This window comes from Scylla paramamosain, chromosome 21, assembly GCF_035594125.1.
Source record: "Scylla paramamosain isolate STU-SP2022 chromosome 21, ASM3559412v1, whole genome shotgun sequence".
Lineage (NCBI taxonomy): Eukaryota > Metazoa > Arthropoda > Malacostraca > Decapoda > Portunidae > Scylla > Scylla paramamosain.
In genome coordinates this window covers 20117036-20133266 of record NC_087171.1, presented here as the reverse complement: position 1 = coordinate 20133266, position 16231 = coordinate 20117036, and the positions used below count along the sequence as shown (strand labels likewise).

At 42.1% G+C, this 16231-nt stretch overlaps 1 protein-coding gene across 5 annotated transcripts in view; it reads left to right on the top strand.

Moving 5' to 3' along the window:
• Positions 1-16231, top strand: part of LOC135111192 (membrane-associated guanylate kinase, WW and PDZ domain-containing protein 1-like) — a 254877-nt gene that overhangs the window by 104122 nt on the left and 134524 nt on the right. The gene's annotated exons all lie outside the window — the stretch shown is intronic.

Below are 16231 nucleotides of genomic sequence, written 5' to 3'. Positions count from 1 at the left end.
GCGTCACAGGTGAAATAGGGCTTCCCGTGAGCTGGTCCGCCGGTCCACACCACGCCATACCACGCCAGCAAACTGTGATAATCCCTTACTTGGTCCCCCTTCATCATTCTCGCCCGGCTCTGATAGGCTCAACTTTTGCCCTAACGCCTGCGAGTGAAAGGAATAAGTGGCGCAAATCCCTCTGTGAAATATTCATGATTATAAACACATTTTTTCTTTTGGCTTATCAGTAGCTGGCTTCCCCGCTGTCTGCCACGGCTATCGTTCTCCAAACACTATACATTACGTTACACTGGCACCATCACGCACCACGCTACGCCACACACACACACACACACACGCACACACACAAGATCGTATGTGTTAGCCTCGCACAGTAGCTTTAATGATGCAGAAAGTTAAGATGTGTCAGGTGTTTCCCGGTGAAAGAAAGGGTATAGGGAAGATAGGAGGGAGAGGGAGAGAGAGGGGGAAAGGGAGATTGTTGGAGACTATAAAAAGATAAAACTGCAGCCAAGTGCGTGAATGTGAGTAGAGGGAAAAGTCAGTGTGCGGGCAAAGACAACATTTTTGAGCTACACGCCCCATTTAGTTTTTTTTTAAATTGTCTCTTTTAATTTCCTTTCTCTCCATTCAACTGCATTCTTTTGTTGCGTTTATTTTCCGGGCGCCAGAACGCACGTGTCACAAAAGGCTGGTAAAAAAAAAAAAAAAAAAGAGCCCCAGCATTTATCTATTTTGTTTTTATTTCAGCAAAAGTGAGCTTCTCTCGCTGCTGTGTTCTATTGTCGTAAAAAGCAAAAAAAAAAGAAAAAAAAAACATTTTCCGTTAGCGAAGACCTCCGTCCCTGAAACACTCGAATCTATAAAAGCGTTACACAACTTCGCTCCACACACTTCATGATGATATCCACAGCTGCGTGTCTTCAGTTTTATATTTTAATCTCTTGCAAACCATTGAAGCTGAAAATACATGAAAGATTGATATGAATCACGTACATATTGGGAAAAAAGTCCCCCCTAAATCTTAACTCCTATGAAAATGCGTCAGTTTCACATTTTTAAGAGGCTTGTCGATAGATTAGAGGACTTAAGGTTGATAATGCTAAACAGAATAGAAGTAAGCGCGGAGGATCCATCAACTAGTGGCCAGTGGGAGGTTGATATACTTTTATAACATTCATCTCTTACGTAACCTTATCCTAGTGGCTGCCTGAGTCACTTTCATCGCGAGTTTTCCTGTACTTAGTGTAGGAATTGGACACTTCAACGTTTTGTCAGATTATTTATGGAGCATAATTTGGATGGGAGACCGTTTCACCATATCTTTTCACGCTGTAGTTCCTTTCCGCCCACAAGAGAACCGGCACGGGACGTAAACTGAGGAATTCAGACCTTGTAGCCCAGCACCCCGACAGGAGTTCCCAAGCCAGAGTGGCGAGGCACCTGGCATAAGCCGCTCCATTAGTGCTGGGCGAGGCTTACGTCCTGTAGTGTATTCATATAAGCTGATAAAATAAATGGATTCATATTTGGCCCCGTGATAATACAAAGAATCAAGTTTCGAAAAAGGGTTCTGCTTATAATTCAAATCTATGCAAATGTGGGTGAAAATATTTCAATTTATGGATTTCTAGAGTTTCTCAAGTACCTAACGTTTAGCTAATCGTTACTTGACTCTGGAGCATTTTTCAGCAGTCTGTCTCTTCCTAAAAAGCAGGTTGATTGGGGCCATCTCCGTGTCATCAGGGACGGAGGAGAAGTTGTAAGTGGGTTAACGAGCAAATTTTTGTTTCTTCGAGAGTTTTACAACTAGTTTATCAGACGCAAGATTTTTATTACCTGTCTTACTGATCGTACCCTAAACGTCTTCCATCCATTGTCATTCCGAGTTTAATGTTAGTCGATTACTGCTCTACCTTCCCTCGTCATTACTTCATGCGCCTTCCATAACTTGTTACTCAACGTGATTGTAAACTCATAAGAATGTTTGAGATACGCAGAATGTTTCTCTCTTAAGTAATGATCATGTCTACATTACCAAGATTTCTTTTTTGAATTATAGAAGTTTAGATTGGTAAGATTTCGTCGAACGGAAGATGACTCCACCTTAAGAAAAAAAAAAAAAGTAAATAAAATAAACAAATAAAAGTAAATAAATAAATAAATAAAAAAAAAAAACAATAATCATTATTTTCATAACAGAAGTACATATACAGCAATTCCGCATTCACACCATTTTCTTTACCTAAAGAATTTGTTTGTGTTTTACGAAACTTTGCGCTACTTAAACCTTTGTGCATCACTGAAGTACTGCGCAGCTTCTGAACATGGAACAGAAACGATTGGACTCCCCCCGCGTGTGTTGCGTGGTGGTGGTGGTGGTGGTGGTGGTGGTGTCGGAAGCTGCGTCTTCTGTGGGCTCTTTAATTGGGTTGTCGAAGTTCTATCTGAAATTTGGTATCAAAGGCTTAGTGCGCTGAGTAGGTAATAACCATAAATAGACATGGGATAACAACAACAACAACAACAACAACAACAACAACAACAACAACAATAATAATAATAAAGCAAGGAATTGAGGGAAAATAGATGGAGTTCCCCTTCCTTTCTCTCCTGTTTGCGAAGAAGTCAAGCACCAGCGGAGGGTTCTCAGCTTTGCCTCCTCGTCCCTCCAAGTTGCCCTTTACGACACGCGGGGTAGGGGGTGGGGGGGGACTTGGGGACCGGTAACTTGCCAAATCTCTGGTATAAAATATTATTGGCGCTTTTATTACTAGTACTACTACTACTACTACTACTACTACTACTACTACGACGACGACCATTCTTTTTAATAACGTTAAATTACTATGGCTATTACTATTATGACAATTTTGGCGATTAAAAAGAACTCATTGGATATTTTTCGCTATGCTGTCTTTAATTCGGTAAGCTCTTTAAGTTAATCAGATGTTCCGTGTAAGATTGAACCTTGTATTGGCTTACTGTTTGTGTGTGTGTGTGTGTGTGTGTGTGTGTGTGTGCGTGCAGTCTCATGCATGTTTGAAATTTTACGAAATCCGTCATCCTGGGGTTTGGCACCAGTATGTTATTTCCTTCTTTGATCTCAGCAGTTTATTCGCGTCTGCATCGTTTACTTGCGCTGCCTTGGAGGAGCCACAACTGCCGCTCCTCTGACGTGCTTTTGCTGTGCCATAAGCGAGCAAGAATGTTATTGTAGGAGCTGGCGTAAAGTTGTCTTGAAGTACTTGTATTCCGTGTGATCCTGCCATTGATAGTGTTAGCATAGTAATAGCGACGTCTCCCCTATTGCAATATTAATGAATTTCTCGTTTCAAGTACAAGGCGGAATGTATTTTACTTTTACGATTAATGGCTTATGACAGTACAACACGATTCAGGAGAGAGGTGCATCAGGCGCGGCTCTTGTCTCTGTCACACCTGCGCTCGACATCTGCCAGACGAAACATTGCAGCGTCACCTTCACCAGTCAGAATATTGTTGAAATGTGTTGTGATGCTAAGAGTGAGACTTTTCTTCTTGCCTTTTACCGTGTATCGAGGTAAATTCATGGTCAGAAATCGGTTAGCCTGGTTTGTTTTGCGTTCTACATCTCTTCCTCATTCCTAACTACTGTAATATTGTGAAAATGCTACAGTTTTACATTTTTGAGAAGCTCGTCGTTAGATTAGAGGACTTCAGATTCACAAAAGATACTAAACAGAATGGGATTAAGCGCGGAGGATCCATTAACTTCAGACCATGACTGTGCAACGCTGCGACACATAGCGGGCATTAGTAGTTCACGCTGGAAGGCGCCTGGAACTCTCTTGCCTCATACTATGCAGTGCTCAATCTTGTGTTGGTATACCAGCTTCGTCGATCTCAAGATACATACTAAACCTTTTTACTGAGACCAAACTTGACTGATTTACTGCTCGTGGTTCTCTGCATTCCAGCAAGTGAAGGTACATAAAAGATGCTGTGACTGAAAACAACTACCTGTGTACCTACCTGGCTGAGTACTGACTAAGAAGACAAGGAATTGGTTCGTAAGAAGAAACCTTACTAGTATGCAGTCTGAGCCTCTTGCGTTTCACACCACTAGGCTCTGAGTACTCACAGATGGAAAGGAAGGGAGCAATTCAAAGCCGATTACGAGACGAAGACCGTGGGCGCCATTGCTGACCTTTCATTCGTTCTTTCGTTCGTTCGTTCTTGTTCTTGCTTTTTTTTTTCTTCTTGTTCTTGTTGTTGTTCTCATTCTCCTTTTTTTTCCAATAACTATCATAATTTCTACTACTACTACTACTACTACTACTACTACTACTACTACTACTACTACTACTACTACTACCAAACAGACCCCAGACACACCATACTCTCAGCAGTGCCTCTCATTACCTTACCACTGCCTCCTTCCACCCGCCTCCCCCGCATCTCCATCTGGCAGCCTCGGGATAAGCGCTCCTGTCCCGAGGCGGCGCTACTGTCAGGGATAAGGGAGGCGACCCAGCTAGAGTGATGGTTAGTGTGTTGATCCTTGGCAGGCGACCAATTAAAGGGATTTATAGACGTCTAACGAGTCATTAAAGCATCAGGTGGTTATAGTAATTAGTGATTAGACTCGTTATTAGTGTATAGTAATGGGGGTAGTGGTGGTGGTGGCGGTACGCGTTTGGGTTTTGCTAATGGGTGGGAATCTGTTGTGTTTTGGTTCATTGTTTCGGTTCATCTGCCAGCATGTGTTGTCTTTCTCTTGCCGGGTGTAGGAATACGCAGAGCCGGTCAGACATTTAACATGCATCGGTGTGTAAACGCTGGTGCTGTAGTATGTTAGAGGTAATATGTCTTTTTTTAGGTGGTGAATCGTGAGTGATTTTCCCAGTGGATGTTTGGCAAATAACTAGTGGTGCTTGTTGGCGATTTTTGATCCCTTGTGTTTGGTTTAACCTTGCCGCCTCTTGAAGTTTGTGTGCTTAATATAGAGGGATGTAGCTTCATTTGCTGTTAAGTGTTAGCTTTACTGTGCGGGATTACACTGCTACTGCTTAACTACTGCTCTTTCTCCTCCTCCTCCTCCTCCTCCGTCACCACCTTTCTTCTTCTTCCCGTTCTTCGTCCATTTGTTCTTCCTGTTTTTGTTCTTATTCTTGTTGTTCGTCTTCGTTATCGTCTTCCTCCTCCTTACCTCACCTCCATCAAAACGTTAACAATAAAAACGCCTGCATTTTCTTAAACTCGGCGTCTTCATAATAAACTCTGGAGCGTCAGAATCTGCAGCAAACTTTGACCATGCGTTACGCCACTGGCACGAGGAACACGCTGGCGGAGTGGCTTCATTAGGTGGCGAGGCTGGTGGAGGTGAGAGCTGCCCAGAAAATAGGTGTCGGTCCTCCAGGCTGTGGTAAAAGTGAATTCCGATGTCTTTGTATATATTGCTTCCTCTTCACTGTGTCGGGAAAGTGCTGGTAGTTAAGATTTGTTCGCAAGAGTTTGTATGATTTAGATTTTTTTTGTTTTGTTTTATACTTTCATGATTTTTTTTTTTTGTAAACTTTTTGTCATCTTGTTGTTGTAATGGCAGAATTTCAGCTAATCCATTAATTTGCTGCTGCTGCTGCTACTACTACTACTACTACTACTACTACTACTACTACTACTACCACTCAAACCAGACTCACATACTCGTACATTAACGACGAAGAACAGTCAAAGAGAATCAATTATATAACCTTACTCAAATCACCGAATAAATCTCTTAGGGACATTAAACTTTCTGGAGTGCTTAGTTCTCGGCCTTCAGTAGAGATTTATCCTCGCTGCATTGTGAGTTTCCGTCGTAAGTCCAGGGGCATTGGTGAGCAGGTAGCAGGGCGCCGTATTGAGACAGGAGCAGCCGTGTGTGAGCAGCGGTCCTCCCAAACTGTGGAGTGAATATCAAAGCGGCCGTGGAGTGCATTGAAGAGCTCCTGGGGTCGATGTGGGCAAGGGATTTGGTTTTGTCTGGGGGTGAGACATGGGATGAGAGAGAGAGAGAGAGAGAGAGAGAGAGAGAGAGAGAGAGAGAGAGAGAGAGAGAGAGAGAGAGAGAGAGAGAGAGAGAGAGACCTGTTTGTTCTAATTATATTATAATAGTGAGCTTAAAGATAGTTGCTGGCACCTCACCTGGAATATTTTAGATCTAGACACCACTAAAATGTAGAGAGAGAGAGAGAGAGAGAGAGAGAGAGAGAGAGAGAGAGAGAGAGAGAGAGAGAGAGAGAGAGAGAGAGAATCGTGCTGCCAGACAGGAAGACCCGCCTCGGTTCTGGGGTCCGTTTGGCAGAAGTAAGGTTTCCGCAGGATGATAGAATAGGGTTATATTTTTGAGGAATTGCAGCGATAGAGGACCATTTCCATGCTAATATTCTCCGGCCTGAGTATCGACCCGTGAAGGAACTCAACCCGAGACTGACTTTCCTGTGAGCACTGCCCGAGCAGCTCATGGCCGTTTTCTTTAAGGCGCTCAGAGACGATTTGTGGGAGTACTTGAACAATTGTATATTTAATTGGTTTTCTGGTTGTGGTTGCTGACACGCCAGTTGATAAGATGAACATTTGAATATTTGAACATTTATTTATAGCCTCTAACATAACTTGTGATTAATAACAGTGGTAATCAGGACGAAGAAATGTGATAAGCCTCTTTGATGACAAAATGACGTATCTTGAAAGTACAGTGGCTTTTCAAGGCTGAAGAGTATTTTTTGCTTAATGCAGTTACTCCTTGCAATCCTCATTTGTATATGGAAGTCGTATGGAAACGTCAAAGAGCATTAGTCTTCAGTGCTGTACCTTGTTTTCGGTGAAAGCAGTTAAAATATAACCTTGCCATGATCATTCTAAAAGTCTAACTCTGTTTTTCATAAACTTAACAATTGTTTGTTCGTGTACCAGTCCCTAGGTGTGGCGTAAGGGTGGTGAAGTGGAGGGGATGGGGTGCAACAGCCGTACAGTGTGGCAGTGTTTACCTTGCCGGGCAAGGTGCTGGCCGGTTTACACTTGATACGTGTTCCTGACGGCCTCTTGAAATCACAGAGACCTGAACAGTGGGAGTTTACGTGTGGCGAGTCAACATGCTGGTGGATCGTGGCGCGCTGGGTTCAGGGGATACAGGGATGCTGTGAGCGTTGCCTGTAAAGCTTTGCCACGTGGTAATTGGTCAGGCACTGGCGGTGGTGGTGCTGGCGAGTGCTTATTTTTTTTCCGCTTTAGCTTAGAAGTGAGTACGAGTATTGACGAACTCTGGACCATTACAAGGTGTGCGACAGCAATGTCACCGCTGAATTAGGGCGCATCTGTGACTCTGTGACCTTCGGAGCGACACTAACACTTATTGTGATGAAATCTGAGTGAATGATGTGGCACTAGATGAAATATTTCAGTGTTGCTTTGTTTTGCGTACTTTTAGCACACATTCCGTGACGGTAAGGGCAACACTTAAAGCTTCGGTTTCGTCGGAGGTGTCCCGATGTCAGCACTTCACAGATGGACCCTAAATTTGTCTGAAGATGGACGACGCTGCCTAGATAATACAATCCAAAACATAAGAGATGCGTTTGCTTATACAACGAATACATCACCAATGCAGCATGTATTTGTCAAGTTAAGCCCTGGAAGCAGAGCGAAAAGCCGCTAGGTATAGTTCGTTAGCGGGCGCCTTCCACTCCCGGCGATCTACTCCAGTCACCATGTTGGTCTGCTATGGTGACCCCTGAGTGATGGCATCTCAGGAGCGACTGAAAAGATGTGGGTGAAGCTGATCGATGCCGCCCGGTGGAGCTCACGGAGAGGAAATCCCGGGAATGAAATCAGCGGGTGGGTGATGGGATACGACCTCGGCGTCTTCCCTCTTAGATGATGATGATGGATGGGCTGAGGACACATTTAATGCTACTGTGATGGAAAGGGAGGCTGAGGGAGTACGCGGAGGAGAAGAGGAAGGCGGTCTGTGGGATGAGCACGGCGTAAAGATCAAATGAGAGAAAGGTTCGATAAGAGTAGAAGGAAGCAAGATTGATGAAAGGAAGAACCACAGAGTGATGGAAGAGTGGTGCTGCGGTGAGGCGGGCTGAGGCGGGGTGAGGCAGCGGAGGAGGGGTGAAGATGGAGTGTGCATAAGAGAGAGGACCTTAATATGCTTAAGGAATTGTCTGCGCCTCGCTGGTGACGGTAAGAGTGAAATATTCAGGACAAAGTCTCTTGAAATATGTAGCGGGGACATGCGAAGCGTACGGACGGGCATCCCTGCGCGCTCACTCACTTTAAATGTTACGCGTCGAAGTATTTCATTTATTTACGATGTTATTTAGGTAGTGTTGTTTTTTTGGGATTGCGTATTATTATTATTATTATTATTATTATTATTATTATTATTATCATCATTAGTCACTAGGTAATTGGCCAGATTACTCAGTGAGAATGATAATAGATACAAAATATCTTTAATTAAATACCCAATAACATATATACATTTTTTAACGGAGCCATTGCAGCCGGAATATATTTATCTATGTAATTTCCTTTGTATTCAAGTTTCTTCATTTACACCGATTTATTTTAAGTTTTGAGAGAATATGGTTCTATTCTTATTTTGGCGTTCTTGTGGCCTCATGCTCCTCACAAACTTCTACACATCACTGGAAATAAAGCAGTAAATCGTGAATTTCCTGTTTCCCAGCCACTGCAATGCCTCCCGTAGTCCTGGCTGTGTGTTTCTTAAAGGTGCTGATCTCCACGACTTGTATTCATAGAGCTTTGTTTTCACATCTCAATCTCCTAAGGCTACAGTGGTGATTACTCGAGTTTCCATGGGTATTTTTCCCATTAACGTTGTAGAATCCTTGTTAAACTATCACTAGAATTGGGAAAAACACCCTTGAGAATCCCTATAGCTTCCACTAGACCTTGTTCAAAGTAGTGAGGGAAGATAACCACGTTTTTTTTTAAGAATAGGGGTGAAAGGCTGACTCAGATAGGAAGATGGTGGTGTAGAATTTAAACTATCACTAAAATTTGGAAAACAACCCTTGAGAACCCCTATAGCTTCCAGTAGACCTTGTTCAAAGAAGTGAGGGAAGATGGCCACGTGAATACGGGTGAAAGGCTGACTCGGAAAAGAAGGCACATGTTTTACCAGCGTGAAGACAAGACCAGGTGAGTCAGTGGACAAGTAATTAATTGACCGGCCATAACTTTTGTTGTATGACAAAAGGAAGATGATAGTGCAAGGTAACATGGTGCATTTGTCTGGTGCTTCTTCTCTACTGCTACTATTGCTACTACTGCTACTATTGCATCACCTGTGCATTCCATCAGCTTCGTGTGAACAGCTTCAGTTTAAGTTACAGCTGATGTCTTGAGTTTTTTTTTTCCCCTTCATTTAAAGCTGAAATTATTTGTTGAGGTGTATTTATTTATTTCTGTACAAGCAAGACAACTTTAACATCCGCTGACATAATAATTACTCGGCGTTGTTTGCTGCTTTGAACTTTGAAATTATTATATTCATACACCTCTCTTAATAATTTTTTTTATTCACTTTTTTTTTTTTTTGTGATCGCTATTCGAGAGGCAAAAAGTTTTAATCTATATGGAATTATACAATGTGCCAGATTTTGAAAACGCAGAATTTATTACTTAGCGTGACAAATAAAACTGATTTCACGGTTGTCAGAAACACACTGAACTTCCCTGTGTGAAATCAGTTAATCAGTGTTGTGTAAATTACTGTCAGATACCCATCTCGGCCATGTGTCAGGGGCGCCTACTCAAATTTGTTAATTGAATTCTATCTCGTAATACATATATTCCAGTCACACATTATTAAGCTTCACAACTCCACGAGGGGACGTCAGTTTTGTGCATCTATTTGTATGGATTCGCTTGAATAATTTATGTAGACTGATGGCGGTGCTTCCATTTTTGTGTGATAATACGTTAGTGGATGAACAACAGGAAATTTATGGTACGTGGTGGAATGCGGGCGTGTGATGTAATAATGACAGTATCAATGGTAGCGGAGGCAAGGATCATTGTATCTATACATGTACACTTTTTCCACTTAAATTTTGAGATGTTTTCCCTCCACGTCTTCCTCTGGTCCTACAATTCTGAACGAAACTTCATGATTATCTCACCTTTTATGCTTCCTATCTTATAATTAGCGGTTGTATTCATCTTTTCTTTCTTTCAGAGTGGCTGTTTCACTTGCCTCTACCATTCACAGGTTTTCTGCTGCCTTTGCTAAGAAATTTCCTTATACCGCATAAATTATTTGCACTATTAAACGCCCTTTTATTCAAATATCTTATCACAAACTCTCTCTCTCTCTCTCTCTCTCTCTCTCTCTCTCTCTCTCTCTCTCTCTCTCTCTCTCTCTCTCTCGATAAACTTCACCAGACATTTCCTTAGTAATGCCCGGAAACTTTCTCTCTCGCCTCTCCGTTGCTCTCAATCAGTTACCGACAGTTGTCTAACCCTCCTTAGCTATTTCTATTTTTACCCACATCAACCTTGCTTTCCCTCTGGCACCTCTTCCGCTCCCCACACCTCTTCTCGGAACGCAATGGGTACGCACACCCTTGCACGATCCCCTCCTGCCCTCCTGATGTTATCGTTTGAATGAAGCACGGAGAGCCTTATAATTCAAATTCCTTTCATGCTGGTTACATTAATGCACGTTTAAGCGCCACAGTTTAGTGATAATATTTTTAAGGAAACAGACGTCTAGATTGCAAGATGTCTGAGAGAAGATCGATTTACTGAGTTGAAGATTTACGAGATGGAGACTTGATTAGTATCCCCGTTAGTTTACTAGGAACGGTGACAGTGTTTCGTAAGTGTGTAATGTTGTGGCGGAACACGGAGGTGTGTTGGTGTGCTGGTGCTTTGGAAGGTAGGCAAAGGAACAGCTGACCAGACATAATCTAAGCCGAAAGCAAAGAGAGAGAGAGAGAAAACTTTTAACAGGAAACTTTTTGTTACTTCCCACTCTCTATTGGCAATTTTCGTCCTCCAGGGTAATCGTCTCTTATTTTACTTCTTTTCCTTTCTCTGCTTCTCCTTTTCCTCCCCCTCCTCCTCCTCCTCCTCCACATCCTCCTCCTCCTCCTCCTCCTCCTCCTCCTCCTCCTCCTCCTCCTCCTCCTCTTCCTCCTCCTCTCTCTCCTCCTCCCGTCTTATGACCTTGTTGTTGCAGTGCCAAAAATACAGTCAATTCGTCTTCTTCATTTTCCTCCTCCTCCTCCTCCTCCTCCTCCTCCTCCTCCTCCTCCTCCTCCTCCTCCTCCTCCTCCTCCTCCTTCTCCTGCACAGTCGGTTTTTCTTTCAAATTAAACATAGGATTAGAATCTTTTCTACCTTCCTCTTTACTCCTTCTCTTCGTTCCATTTTCTGTGTCTGTTTCAACTTCATCCGACGATTTTCCGGTTCCATCTTGTCCACCCCCTGTCTTTCCTGCTTCGTGTAGTCATTTTTATCATCCGCGTTTTCTATTCCCCGGCGGGTCCTCTCATCATCGGCCGCTGGTACCCATGTTGTTCTTCCCATAGTGGCCAGAACGTAGCACATATCGTGACTTCCGCACGTTCATTCATAGACCGGTGGTTGTCGTGGTAATGTAGTCTTCACTTTGCTGCCTAATCCATAGCCAGTCTTGTCTTTCCAGTTTTTTTTTCGGGTTTTATCGCCGTTGTTGTTCTTTTCCATGTTTGGGTTTATGGTGAGGGACGTGTGGAAGGCGGTGGTGTTGCTAATACGTATCGTCTTGCGTTTGTCTCGTAATCTTTAGCGGTTTTTTTGTTTTTTTTTGTTTCATGGGTAATTGAGAGTCTTATTCTTGGTATTACTCTTGTTGTAGTCGTGTGTGTGTGTGTGTGTGTGTCTGTGTGTGTCTGTGTCTGTCTCTGTCTGTGTGCGCGCGCTAGAAATAAAACATCAAAAGTTAAATTTGTTCAGACTATTGAAGAGTTTGTATTTGAATGTAATACTGAGAGGGGTCTAATTTTACTGTGATATCAACAAATGAAGGTTTACGTGAATTCATATCGGGATTCTTTTTTAATGAGTGCAATGCTTCCCCGCTATTCAGAGACATGATTCAAACTCCTAATGACGTGAACCTTACAGAAAGAGAACATTTATCCTTCTCTCTCCTTACTGGCTGTGTGACTGTGGGCGGCTGGACAAAATAACATGCATTTAATCTCAGCTAATAAAAAGAACTGTTAATTAATTAGTTAATCAAACAGTTAATTAGTTATTTAGTTATTAAGTTTCCTCGTTTTTTTTTTATTTGATATCTGCCCATCAAAAGAGGAGTTAGGCAGTTAGTTTGTTTGTCAGTTTCCTTTTATTCAATCTCTGCTGAGCGTAAAAAAAAAAAAAAAATAAATAAATAGATAAATAAAGAATCGTCCCAAAAATATTCGTGCAGATTTCATCACATCATCAAGTCTGACAAGATTGTGCACCAGAAGTGGATATTCAATACGACTCTGGCAATAAACTATATATAAATCAATAGCAGTGTGTGTGTGTGTGTGTGTGTGTGTGTGTGTGTGTGTGTGTGTGTGTGTGTGTGTGTGCCATGAGATTCCTACTTCAGATCCCCCTCACTCGATGCTTGATAGGAATTGAATGATAGGAGGAAGGGAAAGGGAAGGGAAGGGAAGGGAAAGGTGAGAAAGATTTTGCTGTATATATATATATATATATATATATATATATATATATATATATATATATATATATATATATATATATATATATATATATATATATATATATATATATATATATATATATATATATATATATATATATATATATATATATATATTTTATCGTGTGTGTTTGTGTGTGTGTGTGTGTGTGTGTGTGTGTGTGTGTGTTAGTATATAGTCATCAGCACACTCTTACATCGTTAAAAATAAATAAAGAAAAAAAGATTAATGATTTAATTATAGTAACTGAAAAATCACCGTTTTACTCTAGACGGACCAAATTACACAAAACATTTCTCTTCCAGCTATTGATACACCTACAATTACACCACAACAAATATTGAAGAAGTACAGCGTGATCGCTCATATTTACTCAATACACAGTCGCGTAACACGTACAGTAATATTCCTGCTTATGGACGTGAGAAATAAAACACCAGTTGGTAGTATTATGTAGCAAACACAAGAAGGTTCTCTGACAAACGAGGGGGCTGAGAGGGTATGGAATGGTGATGGAGAGGGAAAGTGTTGGGGGTTAGATAGGGTGAGGTGTGTCTGGAGTGATGCAGCAGTGAAGGCTTAGCGACATCAGGCGTTTGGCATAGATGAGATACTGAGATACGAAGGGGGTGAGGCATAGGTTAGGGTGTGACAAGGTGTGTGTGTGTATGTGTGTGTGTGTGTGTGTGTAGGTGAGGCAAGGAGGGTGAGGGAATAGCAAGGTTGATAAGAGTGTGGGCGTGATGGACAGGTCAGGGCGGAGTGAGATGTGGAAATGTGAGGCGTGAAGTGGCGTGGGAGCAGAAACTGAAAGGACGAGAGGCAGAGGACTCATTCACAGCTACAAGTCTCGTGGTGAATATAATCTGGGTTCGTTTTTATATGGAATTTGTAGGAGTTTTCTTACACTTGTATCTCTAAAGGGGAGTTTCAGGAGTACATTTTTTTTCCTCAATTTTGCTTGCAGTATATATCATGTCTAATAAAATAAAGGATAGAGATAGATAGGATAGATAGACTTGAGGGCCAAAAAGAGGAATTTAAGATCTACATTTTTCAATTTCAAGACTAGAGAGTGTGATATAAACTTGACTACCTATTTGCTTCATTTTTCCCCCCATCAAAAGATAAATAACCGCTATACATTTTGACCCCAAGAGTGCTTCATCTTTAAAGGAGGAAAGTTGAGGCACATCACGCTTTATTAGACCTTTAATGAGAGAAGTTACGAGATTTTTTACCTTGAAATTTGTTGTGCTGTGTGGAGTCCATTCCATCTTTTTTAATGGCACGGTAGAAAAATACGTAATTTATAACTCGTCTGATCTACCTCTAAGAAAAAAAAAAGTGGAATTAATGAAGTTTTTTTTTTTCTTTTACCATTCGTATATCTTCATTTTTAAGGAGAATACGTACATTTTTAAAGGACGAGCATCAGGACACGTACAAAAAGTGAACTATTTAACCCTTTCAGGAGTCTTTTTATGTAAACTTTTTTGGGGAAGGGGCGATTAAGTCAGACCTCTTATAATCTTTTTACAGCCCTTCGCCAATCATCCCTGTATGTTCCACTCCTGCATTTCGTAACGTCAGAGATCACATTGATGGCTATATTCATCACCACAATTATATTCCTCCTATAGCAACTGCTGGCAATGTTTTCTCTCCCACGGCATCCTCACCCCAATTCTGATACACCATGTGGACCTCAGCATATGTCGTGTTTGTATATCCTCTCATTATCAGCAATAATAAATGTTAAACCGTAAATTATAGGAAAAAAAAAGAAATGAAAAAGACTCCAATTTACTGGTACGCAGCACGGAGTTTAATTTGAATTCCTAATCCTCATAGTTTCATGGCGCGCCGGAAAGTTTGGAAATTCCTGATTCTGGGCAGCAGACGAACTGGAGAAGTGTGATGGTCCGGCTCTGGCCAGTAGTGATGACGTCGTGAGTTTTGTAGAGCCAAGACGCATGCACTCCTCTGTGACGGTGTGAGGGAGACTTCCTTTACTGTTATCCACATTGAAAAATTTATGCAGTCACTTGTTGCTTTAGAATTACAGCCACTACTAAGGGTACAACTTTTCCTATACTCTTTACTGCAACAGACACGGGAACAGCAGCACTATGAGAGTCAGTACGGATTCCCGCATTAATCACTATTTCGGGAGGACCTCGCAGGGCATGACGGGTCGCGAGAAAACCAACAAGTCTTCCCCATTTTGATGCAGTGCACGGAGGCAGCAGGAACGATGGCTGTTAAAGAAAGAAGCAGAAAGAAATGGACGATTCAGCAATTCTTCAAAGTGCGACTTGAGCTTTGAAACATTGGATATTAAAGAAAAGTAGAAAAAAAATTGAAGGAAAAGTAGAAAAAAATCAACAATCTTTCAAAATGCGACTTGTGTTTTGAAACGTTGGGTATTAGAGAAAGAAGCAGAAAACAATAAATAGTTCTTTAAAATGTAACGTGTGTTTTGTAATGCCTGCGGGAGTTTGATACATTCGCAAACAATGGTAATGCAGTGAATAGCTCGCGGGGGTGATTGGATTAAGATATTCGTTTCAGTAAGATCATGTTTTGTGAGAGAGAGAGAGAGAGAGAGAGAGAGAGAGAGAGAGAGAGAGAGAGAGAGAGAGAGAGAGAGAGAGAGAGAGAAAGGAAAAGAACTTGGATAAACCTCAGTCACGTTCACTATACGTGCGTCGCGTTGCCAAATTCATCTAATATATTGATCCCACAACCCCAAATAAAGAAAAACCTCTGCTGAAAAATAAATATACAGTTACCAATTGATTGAAATATGTACCAGACGGCGTGAGACTTGGGGAAAGAGAGCGTGGGAGGAAGGAAAGGAACGTGAAAGAGGAAGAGAGCGTGGTGGCTTGATAACGTAGTGGTAGTAGTGTTGGGAGGCGTAGCGGTGGTGGTGGTGGTGGTGGTGGTGATGGTGGTGGTGAGGAGCATAGCAACATAATGGCAGGGGAGAGAAAAGGAGGAGGGGAGCGTGTTGGCGTGATAGTGATAGTGGTGGTGGTGGTGGTGGTGGTGGTGGTTGTGGCGGTGATGGACGGGCCTGCGTGACTGTGAGAGGCCATGAGAGAGAGAGAGAGAGAGAGAGAGAGAGAGAGAGAGAGAGAGAGAGAGAGAGAGAGAGAGAGAGAGAGAGAGAGAGAGAGGGGGGGGGATGATGGACGCAACCTCGACTTGAGATACGTACATACAGAAAGAGATTTGGTGTAAACTAGTGATGTAATATATGTATTTGTAGTAACAGTGCACACACACACACACACACACACACACACACACACACACACACACACACACACACACACACACACACACACACACACACACACAGAAGAGAATCGTTTTTATCCATGTGTGTACGTGTGTGTGTGTGTGTGTGTGTGTGTGTGTGTGTGTGTGTGTGTGTGTGTGTGTGTGTGTGC